The 17,443-nt window shown below is 32.6% G+C and overlaps 5 long non-coding RNA genes and 1 other non-coding gene across 10 annotated transcripts; 4 read left to right on the top strand and 2 right to left on the bottom strand.

The window, feature by feature from the left end:
- Nucleotides 1–2,563: 2,563 nt before the first annotated feature.
- On the bottom strand, nucleotides 2,564–2,952 carry LOC116804704. Its single transcript, XR_006357291.1, has 2 exons — nucleotides 2,850–2,952; nucleotides 2,564–2,796 (listed from the first exon to the last, which is right to left on the bottom strand). It is a non-coding gene; the product is annotated as an uncharacterized LOC116804704 (long non-coding RNA).
- A 683-nt stretch (nucleotides 2,953–3,635) lies between these two features.
- LOC122757312 lies at nucleotides 3,636–5,096 on the top strand. Its single transcript, XR_006357296.1, has 2 exons — nucleotides 3,636–3,923; nucleotides 3,990–5,096. It is a non-coding gene; the product is annotated as an uncharacterized LOC122757312 (long non-coding RNA).
- A 187-nt stretch (nucleotides 5,097–5,283) lies between these two features.
- LOC122757313 lies at nucleotides 5,284–5,866 on the top strand. Of its 2 annotated transcripts, none has more exons than XR_006357297.1 (3): nucleotides 5,284–5,488; nucleotides 5,700–5,725; nucleotides 5,795–5,866. It is a non-coding gene; the product is annotated as an uncharacterized LOC122757313 (long non-coding RNA). The 2 variants fall into 2 exon arrangements; XR_006357298.1 differs by having other exon boundaries at nucleotides 5,695–5,725.
- A 271-nt stretch (nucleotides 5,867–6,137) lies between these two features.
- Nucleotides 6,138–6,660, bottom strand: LOC116804706. The gene is made up of 2 exons (XR_004364713.2): nucleotides 6,558–6,660; nucleotides 6,138–6,504 (listed from the first exon to the last, which is right to left on the bottom strand). It is a non-coding gene; the product is annotated as an uncharacterized LOC116804706 (long non-coding RNA).
- Nucleotides 6,661–7,343: 683 nt separating this feature from the next.
- LOC122757311 lies at nucleotides 7,344–8,803 on the top strand. The gene is made up of 2 exons (XR_006357295.1): nucleotides 7,344–7,631; nucleotides 7,698–8,803. It is a non-coding gene; the product is annotated as an uncharacterized LOC122757311 (long non-coding RNA).
- A 5,152-nt stretch (nucleotides 8,804–13,955) lies between these two features.
- Nucleotides 13,956–16,417, top strand: LOC26527460. 4 transcript variants are annotated; one of them, XR_006357287.1, is made up of 9 exons: nucleotides 13,957–14,220; nucleotides 14,329–14,417; nucleotides 14,479–14,659; nucleotides 14,744–15,194; nucleotides 15,305–15,393; nucleotides 15,455–15,635; nucleotides 15,720–15,934; nucleotides 16,007–16,098; nucleotides 16,202–16,417. It is a non-coding gene; the product is annotated as an uncharacterized LOC26527460 (transcript). The 4 variants fall into 4 exon arrangements; XR_006357289.1 differs by having other exon boundaries at nucleotides 13,956–14,220; nucleotides 14,479–14,654; nucleotides 16,007–16,417; XR_006357288.1 differs by having other exon boundaries at nucleotides 13,956–14,220; nucleotides 15,455–15,630; nucleotides 16,007–16,417.
- The last annotated feature ends 1,026 nt before the right edge of the window (nucleotides 16,418–17,443 follow it).

Below are 17,443 nucleotides of genomic sequence, written 5' to 3'. Positions count from 1 at the left end.
TTTTGTTGCGAGTGTTGCATATGTAATTAGAAGTTTAGCCCGTTTTGTTTTGTTGCTTGTGTTTTTAGTCTTTATTTGCAGCAGGAATTAGTTGAGGCGGCCATGTTGTAAGATTGGTAAGTACATATTTGTTTTCATCGTTTACTTGCATATTTATTATATTAAGTATCATTAAAAGTTGTCGGCAGGAGTAGTTCGACTGCATGTATTGCGGTGATTTATTTATTGGAGTAGTTCAACTGCATGTATTGCGATGATTTATTTTATTGGATCGTAGAATTATTTGTGTTCGCGCGCGGTATTTGTTAAATTTGTGCTAGCGTAGCTTGCGCGTCAATTTATCTTTGAGTAGGGTTGCTTACTTTATCATTATCGAGTTTTAGTATTTTGTACAATTTTATCGTTATCGAATTTTAAACATTTTGTGTATTTTCAGCTTTGTTCTTATTTGGTGGTTGGATTCGTTTGGTAAGTAGTTTCAATTTATTAGGATTCAGGAATTAATTATTGTTTGGTGAGTACTGTGTTATAGTTTAAAGTTGTTTATATTGTTTCAATGTAATTTGTTTCATTGCAGGTGGCACCAGAGAGGACAGCCAAGTTGATGATGGATGGGTAAGTATGTGCTTATATATGTAGCAAAAGGACTGGCTTTATTATTATAAATCTTTTTATTTCCAGATAAGACGTGGAAAGTTACCAAGTCTGATTTTATAGTATATAAATAGGTTATTTGTTATTCTTAGGTTATTGTTTTGTTTGTAGAATTGTCATTAGTTTATTGTTTTGCTTGTTTCCCTTAGTCTGAGTTATTGTTTGTTTAGACTTTGTTTCATTTAGTGAATTTTAGTCTTTTAGGAATATTTGTCTTGTTATTTAGTGTAGTAGTTTAAGTTTAAGATTGCATTTGCCTGGGGTAATTTGAGTTTTAATATATGGCGCAGAGTATTTGTTTCCTTTGTGGCTATCGAATTTTGACAAATAGCGTACTTTAGGATGTGTTCGTACTAGGTGTTTATGTTTGGATTATATTAAGTTTATTTATTATACGCAGGTAGCTAAGTTGTTATTTAATAGGTCTTTTATAATTTATATATTTTTATTTTTATTTTATTTTATTTGTTTATTTATTTTATTTATTTATTCTTATTTTTTGTGAGCAATACGTGCGAGGGTGGGTATCAAAGTTGCTTCCTTTTGTTTCTTGTTGAAGATTACTGCTTTGTCAGCTTCTTTTCCTTGCTTAGACTTGTCTTGTCTTCAGTATTAGCGTTTGATTTAGTGTTTGGTTGTTATGTGCTATATATATTTATTGTTTGATTTTTATTTTTATTTTTTTATCTGATTGTTGTTTTATTAGTTATATTATTATTATTAGTTAGTTATAGTGTAATTACTAGTTAGTTGTATTGTATTATATTATTAGATATTTAGAATTGCATTAATATGTTGGGGATGTCAAATAGTTTACCAGTTTTTATCGTTTAGGAGGCTTGTAGTTTGTATTTGTGAGGAATATTGTATAATATTGTTATTATTAGTTAGTTATAGTGAAATTATGTTATTCTAGTTATTTTTTTTTTTTTTTGTTTATTTATTTATTTTTATTTTTTTTTTTGTTTTTGTTTTAGTTTAGGTTTTGCAGCGAGCAGCTTGTTGATTGTAAGTATAAATTTGACTATTTATGATTTAGGGGCTTGTAGATTGTAGATGTGAGGATTATTGTATACTTTTGTTTTTATAAGTTAGCTATAGCGAATTATGTTATTTGTTTGCTGCAGGTATATTATTTCACTAGATAGTTGTAGGTGTGCGGGCAAGTTGCAGAGCATTTGTTTATTTTCCTTATTAGAGTATAATTTCATAGCTTCCCAGTTTTGTTCAATTATTACTGTTGCCTAATCTAGTTATTTTTTTTTTATTTATTTATTTTTTTATTTTTATTTATTTTTATTTATTTATTTATTTGTTTTGTTTTTGTTTTAGTTTAGGTTTTGCCGCAAGCAGCTTGTTGATTGTAAGTATTAATTTGTCTATTTTGTATCTTTAATTCAGCAGTAAAATTTTAATGAGTTGTATCTTTCAGATAGCGCTTGAAGATGACACTGTCTGGTACTTGTATAAAGTGTTCGTGATTTATTAATGAGAGTATAAACTTTTTCAGCCTGCATGCGAGGGAATCACATACACAATTGCCCTGCTTTTTCTCGCCTCAAGCTTTAGGCTGCCCAGCAGCGTAAAGGTGAGAGAAGAGGGAACAGGGTGTCTTTATTCATTTCTCAGTGCTTTGCGTTAGTACTTTCTAGAAATTAGTTGGCAGCTTATTTACAATTCACTTATGTGGTAAGTATTATAAGCTAGTAGTAGGCGAAACTTAATATAAGTGTTTATTAATAAAGTTTGAATTTTACAAATAATTGAGTGTTTTCTTTTTTATATAATATATATATCTATCTAGTAAAGTTGTAGTTATTTATACAGATTTAATTTGGTGGGGAAGAGTAAAGACTAAGTCAGATTTTCTTCGTTAAATTCAATTTAGATTACTATTCTTTAAATTCAATTTGGATTACTATTCTTTAAATTTAATTTGGATTACTATTCTTAAATATAATTACATTTAGCTGGTTTGTTAGTTGTATTGTTGATTTGATAACTCTAGGGGCGTCATCAGTCGCTGTCATCCAGTCTTCAGTGGCCCGGAGGGGAAGACAGAAGAAGGCGCTGCTGTCGATGCTCTTATTTGTAGCTATGTCCAGGTTGTAAGTACTCCGTGGATCCAGGAGAGAGGCTAGTCTGAGACTTGCTATTTATTCATAGGCACCCTTTATTTTCTGGCTTTTGCTTACTTTGTTTCTTTCCATAGTGTTCGTCTTTATTTAGAATTTCTTATATCGTGATTGTTTATTTATTTGCTTTGCTTGATTTTTTTTTGAGATTTTTATTTATTGTTGGTTTTATTAGTAAGAATATTAATTTATTATTAGCTTGCTATGGGCTTTAACTTTGTTTATATTTAAGTTTTTGGATTTATTATTATTATTTATTTATTTTTTGTTTGTTAGATTTGACTGCAAGATTCACTCAGTAGCGTGTATAGCGAGGTGGGTATATTATTGAAATATCGTGTATTAGTTATAAGTTTATTTATTTGTTTTGTCTATCCATTTTAACATTTGTTTTATTTATTAATTTATTGTTAAGTGTTTTTATTATTTGCTTTGTTAAATCGATTATTTATTTATAATTATGGTTGTTTAGCGTATTTATTTTGTTTTTACTTAGGGTTTTGCACTTTTATTAGAAAGTTTTGTTGCGAGTGTTGCATATGTAATTAGAAGTTTAGCCCGTTTTGTTTTGTTGCTTGTGTTTTTAGTCTTTATTTGCAGCAGGAATTAGTTGAGGCGGCCATGTTGTAAGATTGGTAAGTACATATTTGTTTTCATCGTTTACTTGCATATTTATTATATTAAGTATCATTAAAAGTTGTCGGCAGGAGTAGTTCGACTGCATGTATTGCGGTGATTTATTTATTGGAGTAGTTCAACTGCATGTATTGCGATGATTTATTTTATTGGATCGTAGAATTATTTGTGTTCGCGCGCGGTATTTGTTAAATTTGTGCTAGCGTAGCTTGCGCGTCAATTTATCTTTGAGTAGGGTTGCTTACTTTATCATTATCGAGTTTTAGTATTTTGTACAATTTTATCGTTATCGAATTTTAAACATTTTGTGTATTTTCAGCTTTGTTCTTATTTGGTGGTTGGATTCGTTTGGTAAGTAGTTTCAATTTATTAGGATTCAGGAATTAATTATTGTTTGGTGAGTACTGTGTTATAGTTTAAAGTTGTTTATATTGTTTCAATGTAATTTGTTTCATTGCAGGTGGCACCAGAGAGGACAGCCAAGTTGATGATGGATGGGTAAGTATGTGCTTATATATGTAGCAAAAGGACTGGCTTTATTATTATAAATCTTTTTATTTCCAGATAAGACGTGGAAAGTTACCAAGTCTGATTTTATAGTATATAAATAGGTTATTTGTTATTCTTAGGTTATTGTTTTGTTTGTAGAATTGTCATTAGTTTATTGTTTTGCTTGTTTCCCTTAGTCTGAGTTATTGTTTGTTTAGACTTTGTTTCATTTAGTGAATTTTAGTCTTTTAGGAATATTTGTCTTGTTATTTAGTGTAGTAGTTTAAGTTTAAGATTGCATTTGCCTGGGGTAATTTGAGTTTTAATATATGGCGCAGAGTATTTGTTTCCTTTGTGGCTATCGAATTTTGACAAATAGCGTACTTTAGGATGTGTTCGTACTAGGTGTTTATGTTTGGATTATATTAAGTTTATTTATTATACGCAGGTAGCTAAGTTGTTATTTAATAGGTCTTTTATAATTTATATATTTTTATTTTTATTTTATTTTATTTGTTTATTTATTTTATTTATTTATTCTTATTTTTTGTGAGCAATACGTGCGAGGGTGGGTATCAAAGTTGCTTCCTTTTGTTTCTTGTTGAAGATTACTGCTTTGTCAGCTTCTTTTCCTTGCTTAGACTTGTCTTGTCTTCAGTATTAGCGTTTGATTTAGTGTTTGGTTGTTATGTGCTATATATATTTATTGTTTGATTTTTATTTTTATTTTTTTATCTGATTGTTGTTTTATTAGTTATATTATTATTATTAGTTAGTTATAGTGTAATTACTAGTTAGTTGTATTGTATTATATTATTAGATATTTAGAATTGCATTAATATGTTGGGGATGTCAAATAGTTTACCAGTTTTTATCGTTTAGGAGGCTTGTAGTTTGTATTTGTGAGGAATATTGTATAATATTGTTATTATTAGTTAGTTATAGTGAAATTATGTTATTCTAGTTATTTTTTTATTTTTTGTTTATTTATTTATTTTTATTTTTTTTTTTTTTTTGTTTTAGTTTAGGTTTTGCAGCGAGCAGCTTGTTGATTGTAAGTATAAATTTGACTATTTATGATTTAGGGGCTTGTAGATTGTAGATGTGAGGATTATTGTATACTTTTGTTTTTATAAGTTAGCTATAGCGAATTATGTTATTTGTTTGCTGCAGGTATATTATTTCACTAGATAGTTGTAGGTGTGCGGGCAAGTTGCAGAGCATTTGTTTATTTTCCTTATTAGAGTATAATTTCATAGCTTCCCAGTTTTGTTCAATTATTACTGTTGCCTAATCTAGTTATTTTTTTTTTATTTATTTATTTTTTTTTTTATTTTTATTTATTTTTATTTATTTATTTATTTGTTTTGTTTTTGTTTTAGTTTAGGTTTTGCCGCAAGCAGCTTGTTGATTGTAAGTATTAATTTGTCTATTTTGTATCTTTAATTCAGCAGTAAAATTTTAATGAGTTGTATCTTTCAGATAGCGCTTGAAGATGCCACTGTCTAGTACTTGTATTAAGTGTTCTTGTTTGATTAATGAGAGTATAAACTGCTTACGAAGCTTGTGTGTGGGTAAGCGTTTTGATGGCCTTATTAGAGTATAATTTCATAGCTTCCCAGTATTGTTCAATTATTACTGTTGCCTAATCTAGTTATTTTTTTTTTATTTATTTTATTTATTTTTTTTTTTTATTTTTTTGTTTTTATTTTTTTTTTTTTTTTTATTTATTTTATTTATTTTTATTTATTTATCTATATATTGTTTTGTTTTGTTTTAGTTTAGGTTTTGCAGCAAGCAGCTTGTTGGTTGTAAGTATTAATTTGTCTATTTTGTGTCCTTAATTCAGCAGTAAAATTTTAATGAGTTGTATCTTTCAGATAGCGCTTGAAGATGACACTGTCTGGTACTTGTATAAAGTGTTCGTGATTTATTAATGAGAGTATAAACTTTTTCAGCCTGCATGCGAGGAATCACAAACACAAATTGCCCTGCTTTTTCTCGCCTCAAGCTTTAGGCTGCCCAGCAGCGTAAAGGTGAGAGAAGAGGGAACAGGGTGTCTTTATTCATTTCTCAGTGCTTTGCGTTAGTACTTTCTAGAAATTAGTTGGCAGCTTATTTACAATTCACTTATGTGGTAAGTATTATAAGCTAGTAGTAGGCGAAACTTAATATAAGTGTTTATTAATAAAGTTTGAATTTTACAAATAATTGAGTGTTTTCTTTTTATATACATATATATATCTATCTAGTAAAGTTGTAGTTATTTATACAGATTTAATTTGGTGGGGAAGAGTAAAGACTAAGTCAGATTTTCTTCGTTAAATTCAATTTAGATTACTATTCTTTAAATTCAATTTGGATTACTATTCTTTAAATTTAATTTGGATTACTATTCTTAAATATAATTACATTTAGCTGGTTTGTTAGTTGTATTGTTGATTTGATAACTCTAGGGGCGTCATCAGTCGCTGTCATCCAGTCTTCAGTGGCCCGGAGGGGAAGACAGAAGAAGGCGCTGCTGTCGATGCTCTTATTTGTAGCTATGTCCAGGTTGTAAGTACTCCGTGGATCCAGGAGAGAGGCTAGTCTGAGACTTGCTATTTATTCATAGGCACCCTTTATTTTCTGGCTTTTGCTTACTTTGTTTCTTTCCATAGTGTTCGTCTTTATTTAGAATTTCTTATATCGTGATTGTTTATTTATTTGCTTTGCTTGATTTTTTTTTGAGATTTTTATTTATTGTTGGTTTTATTAGTAAGAATATTAATTTATTATTAGCTTGCTATGGGCTTTAACTTTGTTTATATTTAAGTTTTTGGATTTATTATTATTATTTATTTATTTTTTGTTTGTTAGATTTGACTGCAAGATTCACTCAGTAGCGTGTATAGCGAGGTGGGTATATTATTGAAATATCGTGTATTAGTTATAAGTTTATTTATTTGTTTTGTCTATCCATTTTAACATTTGTTTTATTTATTAATTTATTGTTAAGTGTTTTTATTATTTGCTTTGTTAAATCGATTATTTATTTATAATTATGGTTGTTTAGCGTATTTATTTTGTTTTTACTTAGGGTTTTGCACTTTTATTAGAAAGTTTTGTTGCGAGTGTTGCATATGTAATTAGAAGTTTAGCCCGTTTTGTTTTGTTGCTTGTGTTTTTAGTCTTTATTTGCAGCAGGAATTAGTTGAGGCGGCCATGTTGTAAGATTGGTAAGTACATATTTGTTTTCATCGTTTACTTGCATATTTATTATATTAAGTATCATTAAAAGTTGTCGGCAGGAGTAGTTCGACTGCATGTATTGCGGTGATTTATTTATTGGAGTAGTTCAACTGCATGTATTGCGATGATTTATTTTATTGGATCGTAGAATTATTTGTGTTCGCGCGCGGTATTTGTTAAATTTGTGCTAGCGTAGCTTGCGCGTCAATTTATCTTTGAGTAGGGTTGCTTACTTTATCATTATCGAGTTTTAGTATTTTGTACAATTTTATCGTTATCGAATTTTAAACATTTTGTGTATTTTCAGCTTTGTTCTTATTTGGTGGTTGGATTCGTTTGGTAAGTAGTTTCAATTTATTAGGATTCAGGAATTAATTATTGTTTGGTGAGTACTGTGTTATAGTTTAAAGTTGTTTATATTGTTTCAATGTAATTTGTTTCATTGCAGGTGGCACCAGAGAGGACAGCCAAGTTGATGATGGATGGGTAAGTATGTGCTTATATATGTAGCAAAAGGACTGGCTTTATTATTATAAATCTTTTTATTTCCAGATAAGACGTGGAAAGTTACCAAGTCTGATTTTATAGTATATAAATAGGTTATTTGTTATTCTTAGGTTATTGTTTTGTTTGTAGAATTGTCATTAGTTTATTGTTTTGCTTGTTTCCCTTAGTCTGAGTTATTGTTTGTTTAGACTTTGTTTCATTTAGTGAATTTTAGTCTTTTAGGAATATTTGTCTTGTTATTTAGTGTAGTAGTTTAAGTTTAAGATTGCATTTGCCTGGGGTAATTTGAGTTTTAATATATGGCGCAGAGTATTTGTTTCCTTTGTGGCTATCGAATTTTGACAAATAGCGTACTTTAGGATGTGTTCGTACTAGGTGTTTATGTTTGGATTATATTAAGTTTATTTATTATACGCAGGTAGCTAAGTTGTTATTTAATAGGTCTTTTATAATTTATATATTTTTATTTTTATTTTATTTTATTTGTTTATTTATTTTATTTATTTATTCTTATTTTTTGTGAGCAATACGTGCGAGGGTGGGTATCAAAGTTGCTTCCTTTTGTTTCTTGTTGAAGATTACTGCTTTGTCAGCTTCTTTTCCTTGCTTAGACTTGTCTTGTCTTCAGTATTAGCGTTTGATTTAGTGTTTGGTTGTTATGTGCTATATATATTTATTGTTTGATTTTTATTTTTATTTTTTTATCTGATTGTTGTTTTATTAGTTATATTATTATTATTAGTTAGTTATAGTGTAATTACTAGTTAGTTGTATTGTATTATATTATTAGATATTTAGAATTGCATTAATATGTTGGGGATGTCAAATAGTTTACCAGTTTTTATCGTTTAGGAGGCTTGTAGTTTGTATTTGTGAGGAATATTGTATAATATTGTTATTATTAGTTAGTTATAGTGAAATTATGTTATTCTAGTTATTTTTTTTATTTTTGTTTATTTATTTATTTTTATTTTTTTTTGTTTTTGTTTTAGTTTAGGTTTTGCAGCGAGCAGCTTGTTGATTGTAAGTATAAATTTGACTATTTATGATTTAGGGGCTTGTAGATTGTAGATGTGAGGATTATTGTATACTTTTGTTTTTATAAGTTAGCTATAGCGAATTATGTTATTTGTTTGCTGCAGGTATATTATTTCACTAGATAGTTGTAGGTGTGCGGGCAAGTTGCAGAGCATTTGTTTATTTTCCTTATTAGAGTATAATTTCATAGCTTCCCAGTTTTGTTCAATTATTACTGTTGCCTAATCTAGTTATTTTTTTTTTTTTATTTATTTTTTTTATTTTTATTTATTTGTCAGCTTCTTTTCCTTGCTTAGACTTGTCTTGTCTTCAGTATTAGCGTTTGATTTAGTGTTTGGTTGTTATGTGCTATATATATTTATTGTTTGATTTTTATTTTTATTTTTTTATCTGATTGTTGTTTTATTAGTTATATTATTATTATTAGTTAGTTATAGTGTAATTACTAGTTAGTTGTATTGTATTATATTATTAGATATTTAGAATTGCATTAATATGTTGGGGATGTCAAATAGTTTACCAGTTTTTATCGTTTAGGAGGCTTGTAGTTTGTATTTGTGAGGAATATTGTATAATATTGTTATTATTAGTTAGTTATAGTGAAATTATGTTATTCTAGTTATTTTTTTTATTTTTGTTTATTTATTTATTTTTATTTTTTTTTTTGTTTTTGTTTTAGTTTAGGTTTTGCAGCGAGCAGCTTGTTGATTGTAAGTATAAATTTGACTATTTATGATTTAGGGGCTTGTAGATTGTAGATGTGAGGATTATTGTATACTTTTGTTTTTATAAGTTAGCTATAGCGAATTATGTTATTTGTTTGCTGCAGGTATATTATTTCACTAGATAGTTGTAGGTGTGCGGGCAAGTTGCAGAGCATTTGTTTATTTTCCTTATTAGAGTATAATTTCATAGCTTCCCAGTTTTGTTCAATTATTACTGTTGCCTAATCTAGTTATTTTTTTTTATTTATTTATTTTTTTATTTTTATTTATTTTTATTTATTTATTTATTTGTTTTGTTTTTGTTTTAGTTTAGGTTTTGCCGCAAGCAGCTTGTTGATTGTAAGTATTAATTTGTCTATTTTGTATCTTTAATTCAGCAGTAAAATTTTAATGAGTTGTATCTTTCAGATAGCGCTTGAAGATGCCACTGTCTAGTACTTGTATTAAGTGTTCTTGTTTGATTAATGAGAGTATAAACTGCTTACGAAGCTTGTGTGTGGGTAAGCGTTTTGATGGCCTTATTAGAGTATAATTTCATAGCTTCCCAGTATTGTTCAATTATTACTGTTGCCTAATCTAGTTATTTTTTTTTTATTTATTTTATTTATTTTTTTTTTTTTTTTTTTTTTTTTTTTTTTTTTTTTTTTATTTATTTTATTTATTTTTATTTATTTATCTATATATTGTTTTGTTTTGTTTTAGTTTAGGTTTTGCAGCAAGCAGCTTGTTGGTTGTAAGTATTAATTTGTCTATTTTGTGTCCTTAATTCAGCAGTAAAATTTTAATGAGTTGTATCTTTCAGATAGCGCTTGAAGATGACACTGTCTGGTACTTGTATAAAGTGTTCGTGATTTATTAATGAGAGTATAAACTGCTTACGAAGCTTGTGTGTGGGTAAGCGTTTTGATGTTATATGCTTATTAATCTTGGTCGTTTTCAGGAGGCATGCCTGAGTCTTCTCCTTGGCGAAGGGGGGCCATCTGTTCGAAGACTGGGAGCCTTGTGCTCAAGCGTTCGTCTGGGGCTAAGTCCTGGGCAGGCTCTCTTGGAGGCGTAGTTAATACATGTACAGGGCTGTCAGGTATAACTATTATCACGTCAGTATTTAGATTTTGAGCGTTGGCGGTAGACGTGTTGTTGTGGCCTAGTGGGGCCCGTAGTTGTGCACGACGGCGCTCTTCAGCAGCTCGTTGGTTCGTGAGCCATGAGTATAGTCCAGAGTTAGGCAGGCATGCGCCGGAGAGATAATTTCTTTCAAATTCTCTGTGTCGATTGAGTATCCGCTGCTCCCGTGCCTCAATTAGGTCAGATAGATGATTATGGATAGTCTGGGAATATCTTGGCCTTATCAGTCTATTTGGGACGTAAGGATCGTAGGCTAATCTTTTTGCCTCAGGGTTGTTATGGTTACGTAGACGGGCATAATATTTGCCACAGGCTTTATCAAAAGTCTCGTCTACAGTAGCAACTTTCAAGTCAGTGCGAATGGTTTCATTGGGGACGTGCCATGGAGCGCCGGTTATAAGCCTTAGTGTTTTACTTTGCATGACCTTAATTCTAGAGAACTGCGTGTTCGATAGTAACGCGCCCCAGACGGGAAATGTGTATTGCCAAATGGGAGCGATTAATTGCTTATAGAGGATGAGTTTTGTTGCTATTTTTTTTTTTTTTTTTTTTTTTTTTTTTTTTTTTTGTTGAATAGTCACGTCTGCTCGAGGCTGTGCCGTAGACTGACTGACTATATTTATTTATTTACTGCTATACTACTGTATAATATAGTAAATTTGTTGACGCCTACTGTGTGTAGGTCTCAAATGTGAGTGTTACATTAAATGTGAAGTGACATACAAAAGTAGTTTGATTAATTTTGTGTAAATTTGTTGACGCCTACTGTGTGTAGATCTCAAATGTGAGTGTTACATTAGATGTGAAGTGACATACAAAAGTAGTTTGATTAATTTTGTGTGAATTTGTTGACGCCTACTGTGTGTAGATCTCAAATGTGAGTGTTACATTAAATGTGAAGTGAAATACAAAAGTAGTTTGATTATGTTTTAGTGAATGTATAGATATCTTGATTAAGAATTGCATCCGGCCAGGAAACGTCATCTCTTCCGGGACTGGCATCCTGTTTGGGATTCTGTATGGAAGAACCAGTATTTTAACTGGAGCCAGGATCCTGTCTGGAACCGTCGATTTGAATAAGATTGACATCTCGACAAGAGCCAATATTTCGACTGGGAATGGAATTTTGTCTGGAGCCATCGACCTGATTGAAACCATTATTTTGACTGGAGCCAGTATCTTGCCTGAAACTATCGTCCCGCCTAAAACTGATATTCTGATATGAGTTGAAGTTCCGATTTAAGTTAACAGGATGATTAAAAGTAGAAACTGCATTTTTAGAAGGGATAGTAGCAACATATATGCAACCATGTGCCCGTCTCTGCTTGGCCTGTAATAGTTCCCATTTCCGCTTAAATATGTTTGATTGCAAGTGATTGTTGAGCATCACGGAGTAACGCTTCCACTTCAGCCGTTGCGGAATGCACGGGTAGTTACCAATTCGTCTTGCCTCAGGATTGGGATGAGCAAGAAGCCGGCTCACATATTTATAACACAGTTTATTATAGATGCTTTCAACAGTGTCTACTTGCAGATCTATATGAAGTGTGTTATTACTGACATACCACGGTGCACCTGTTATTTCTCTAAGTATTTTATTTTGTGCTACTTGCAGCTTATTAAATCTGGTCTCGCATATCAGCGCGCCCCATATAGGAAGAGCATATTGCCAAATCGGCGCAATAAGCAGCTTATATAGTAATATTTTAAGTTTTAGTGGCAGCTTACTTCTAGCTCCAATTATCCACTTTAACTCTTTAGTTCTCGTTCTAAGCTTGCCAATTATATTATTAATATGAGTTTTTAACAACAGTTTGTTATCCAGCTGTATGCCCAAATATCTATGGCTAGTTTTGTTGTCAATATTATTACCCGCAATTGTGACAACACTTTGATGATCATATTGTACTTGCCGAATTGAATGTATCACATGAACTGTTTTGGAATAGTTGAGTTTGATACACCATTTTTTGGTCCATTCGTGAAATGTGTTGAGATAATGATTAAGGTGTTGTACAGCATGTGTCAAACTAATATTGCTCGAGAGAATTGCAGTGTCATCAGCATATGTTCCTAGCATCATGCGTGCAGTTGGACGTCGAACGCTGGATATGGCTGGTAGTGGCATGTCCGCAGTGTAGAAATTATACAGAATTGGGCTCAAAACGCCTCCTTGTGGAACACCAGCAGCGATTTGTTTAACACTTGATCGTGTGCCATCGAAACACTCCACTATAAATGTACGATTTTTGAGATAACTATGTAGGATGTTAAATAGTACATTTGGTAGTAACTTCTTTAGCTTGTATAGAAGCCCTGGGTGCCAGACACGATCAAAAGCTTCAGAAATGTCCAGATAGACGGCTGAGCAGAAATAATTATCTTCAAAAAGCTTCCATAATGAATTGAGTGACACGACCAAGTTGCTGTTCTGTGGAATGCCGACTACGAAAGCCAAATTGGTGATCAGGCATTGCCTTACAAAACGCCTCCACCTCAAATAGCCTATTCATAATTAACTTCTCAAGGATTTTGGATAGCCCTGAGAGTAAGCTGATTGGCCTGTAGGAAGTCAGCTCATGGGCTGGCTTACCAGGTTTAACTATCATTCTGACTCTTGCGCATTTCCATCGGCTGGGAAAGTGTCCAAATCTGAGCGCACTGTTGAATATAAGAGTTAAATACAGCAGTGCCTTTAGAGGAAGTGCTTTGAGTGTCCAGTTATCAATGAAGTCTAACCCAGGAGACTTCTTAATTTGAAGATCATTGATTATGGTCATAACTTCCTGAACAAGTATAGGTCGAAATTGCACAGGAGGCAAGCTACCACTGTCTTAATCTGGCAAGCATTGAGATTCAATGTCCTCTTTATCCTCTTGACTGCAGGTTATGTTAGGCCGGAACCGTCCTTCAAGATGAAGAGCAAAAGATTCTGCTTTCTCCTCAGAGGTTTTACACCAAATGGCATGTCTTTCGTTCACAGCTGTGTGATCTACATCAACAAATCTTTTAAGCGGTAAGTCAGTAATCGGTTGCTTTTTTACCAAATTTGTGACTCGCCATAACTTCTTCATGCAATATCTATCGTTAGGATCAATATGATTGATTAACCTATCTATATTTCTGTTTTTAGCTTCCTTAATGGCAATTTTGATTGCTCTGGTCAATCTGTTGAGCACCAGTTTAGCAGCCCGATCACGATGATTTTTCAGGTATCTTTTTATAAGTTTCCTTCCCTTAATCATAACTAGGACATAATAGCTTAATTTGGTGCCGTTGTTGCTAATGTGCCCACGGTCATGCCTAGTATTGGGAATCATATTAGCTGCATGCATAGCAGCGTTTTTTTTTTTTTATATATATATATTTATTTATAATCCAACTTATTACTAAAACTATAGCAACTTTTTTGAATTTAAAATAACAGCAATTATAGCTATGGGTTTTAAATAACTTAATGTTTCGATAGCCGTTTAGCATAACATTAGCAGCTTTTGTTTTGAATTAAAAATAAATATAACAGCAATCATAGCAATGGGTTAAGTGACTTAACATTTCGATAGCAGTTTACATTTAACATAACATTTCGATAAATATTTGTTATTATTTACATCCGTGCAATCTGGGCACACTTAGTTAAACGTGCTTGTTGATATTGTAGCAAATAAGCATTACAATTAGTTAAGTATATTATTATTAACAATATTTAGGTGGCTAGTACATAATTTTATTATTATTATTATTTATTACTATTATTATTATTATTTTTTTTTTTTTTTTTTTTCCAGGATCCGGGCTGCACTTCACAGGATAACCACATCAAGCTGGGATATTGCGCAATTTATGGGCACCCCTCGTCGCTGGAGTTTGTCGGCAGGTAAGTCATCATTGCAGATTGTAACTGGTATTTTGATGCTTATAGCTTTTTCCATTTACAGGCTTATGTTAGCCCAGCGCCATAGCATGACATCAGGGAGGCGTAAACACCCGAAGGCGAGGCTGCAGTCCTTGGGCCAAATGTGTTTTGCAGATCAAGGGCGTCTGCATCCTTCAGGCAAGGCAAGCATCGTGATGTAGGCATATATACCAAGGATGGCCTTCACAGCTGTGTAAGGTCGGGTTAGTCTATAAAGAAATGATATTTATAGTAGTTATGGTTTATATTTGATAATGGTCCCATTGGGTTTCGTCTCGCATTTGTAGTGACTACAACCAGGCCAGGTTGAAGACTCCATCTATGGTTACGTCTATGCAGATGTGCACTGGGAGTACGCGTTCCAGTCCGATTGTAGGCTGCAAAGGGCAGTCCATGTGGGTCAGCTTTTTTATCTATATATATATTTATTTATAATCCAACTTATTACTAAAACTATAGCAACTTTTTTGAATTTAAAATAACAGCAATTATAGCTATGGGTTTTAAATAACTTAATGTTTCGATAGCCGTTTAGCATAACATTAGCAGCTTTTGTTTTGAATTAAAAATAAATATAACAGCAATCATAGCAATGGGTTAAGTGACTTAACATTTCGATAGCAGTTTACATTTAACATAACATTTCGATAAATATTTGTTATTATTTACATCCGTGCAATCTGGGCACACTTAGTTAAACGTGCTTGTTGATATTGTAGCAAATAAGCATTACAATTAGTTAAGTATATTATTATTAACAATATTTAGGTGGCTAGTACATAATTTTATTATTATTATTATTTATTACTATTATTATTATTATTTTTTTTTTTTTTTTTTTTTTTCAGGATCCGGGCTGCACTTCACAGGATAACCACATCAAGCTGGGATATTGCGCAATTTATGGGCACCCCTCGTCGCTGGAGTTTGTCGGCAGGTAAGTCATCATTGCAGATTGTAACTGGTATTTTGATGCTTATAGCTTTTTCCATTTACAGGCTTATGTTAGCCCAGCGCCATAGCATGACATCAGGGAGGCGTAAACACCCGAAGGCGAGGCTGCAGTCCTTGGGCCAAATGTGTTTTGCAGATCAAGGGCGTCTGCATCCTTCAGGCAAGGCAAGCATCGTGATGTAGGCATATATACCAAGGATGGCCTTCACAGCTGTGTAAGGTCGGGTTAGTCTATAAAGAAATGATATTTATAGTAGTTATGGTTTATATTTGATAATGGTCCCATTGGGTTTCGTCTCGCATTTGTAGTGACTACAACCAGGCCAGGTTGAAGACTCCATCTATGGTTACGTCTATGCAGATGTGCACTGGGAGTACGCGTTCCAGTCCGATTGTAGGCTGCAAAGGGCAGTCCATGTGGGTCAGCCAGGGCTTCTACTCCAGTTCTCGGCCAGTGCAATAGGGACGGCACGCTTTCACCTAGCAATCTCTGATAGTGTCGCCTTGGGCGCCTGGTCATTTGGGTGAGTTGCTGCCGCTTTTTTGTGCCGTCTCAAGAAGCTTGCATCACTGTCACATGCAATTCTCCTGTGCAGCGCCATCTGGATATTTCTCGCTGTCATGGTCCAGCATATTAGCAATACATTGATATGTATGTATTTGCAAGAACGCTGTGTGTGCTTCTGTGGTGAGTTTACATGTATTCGAGGAGCTGTAGTCAATGTTCTTCGCTGCTCTATGGCAGTGTCTGCATCCAGTTCCTGTTCCAGTCTAATCGTTATTCTTTCCAGTCCTTCGTCAAGTAGCAGGTCCTGCAAAGCGACCTGTAGTTTCTGTGGACACATGGCCTGTGGCTGCAACGAGTATGGAGCAGTTTCTGGGATGGTCGCTATTTGTTGCAGTGGTCTATCATTGGATATGGAGTCTGGCTCAGCTGTTGTCACTTCAGCTTGTGCTTCTATCCTCGCAGCCCATGTAGTCGTTGACAGTGCTATTATTGTCTCAATACGCGGCTCCCTCGATGTAGTCAGGGACTATTATTCGTTGTATGGAGAGAGGTTGGCCCTGTATCCGTTGAACTACTTGTTCTCTGGTGAGCTGTCCACTCCAGTATTTACGTTTCAATGTGTTTATAATGGACTCGCAGAATCTGGTTGGCGGTCGCATCTTGCGCTCTTTCACACGTCTTGCCTGTTCCAGCGCCCGTCTCTCAGATTCCTCTCGCTCGCGATCTTCCTCCTGGATGCGCAGTAATGTTGGGAGGTCTTCTCTGGGTTCCTGTTTGTATGCCTTGACAGAACACACATTAATGATCTCTTATTCCCTTTCCTCTCATTCATATTAGCTGTCCAGCAGCTAGATGAAGAGGAAAAGAGAAAATAGAGATGCTCTTTATTCATACAATACTTTGACAATAGTATTTTCTTAGAATTAAAATTGCGCCTAAAAGATACTTTAAAAAATATACATTCGGTCGATATTTAGCGAAACTATGATTAGTTTAAATGGCCACAAGTGCAACAAAAGATAGCAGTGCACCATTGTGATATATGTGTACGTATAAAAGAGCAGATGACATTGATATGCTTAAATTGCTAGTTGTAAACTAATGAGTAAGATAGAGTATAAGTATTATAGATATATATATATAAGTAGTAATAATTAATATAATTCAAATATAAGTAGTATAAATATGTAATTAGAGATAATTAATATAATTAAATTCATATACAGCTGCATCTATGAGATGCGCAGATCAATTAGCTGCCATAATGCCGCCATTCAATTGAATGAGAAAATTCAAGACAAAGTCTAGTCATTTTCCCTTATAGGTTGTTTAAGCTAAATATAGTATTAGTAGTATAAGAGTAATATAATTAATAGTAATAGTTGTTTTCATTTCAATATTTGATTTTCAATAGGTTTTTCATTTCATTTTAGCATATTTAATTTAGTTAAAATTTATTAAATACATCGTAAGTGCGATCGTGAAAGTGATTGTGCATCCCTGTCTATCGATATGCAAAGACAAA

The sequence above is a fragment of the Drosophila mojavensis genome, unplaced genomic scaffold, assembly GCF_018153725.1.
Source record: "Drosophila mojavensis isolate 15081-1352.22 unplaced genomic scaffold, ASM1815372v1 contig_42, whole genome shotgun sequence".
Classification (NCBI taxonomy): domain Eukaryota; kingdom Metazoa; phylum Arthropoda; class Insecta; order Diptera; family Drosophilidae; genus Drosophila; species Drosophila mojavensis.
Note: the sequence above shows the minus strand (reverse complement) of the source record. Positions and strands in the feature narration are given on the sequence as shown.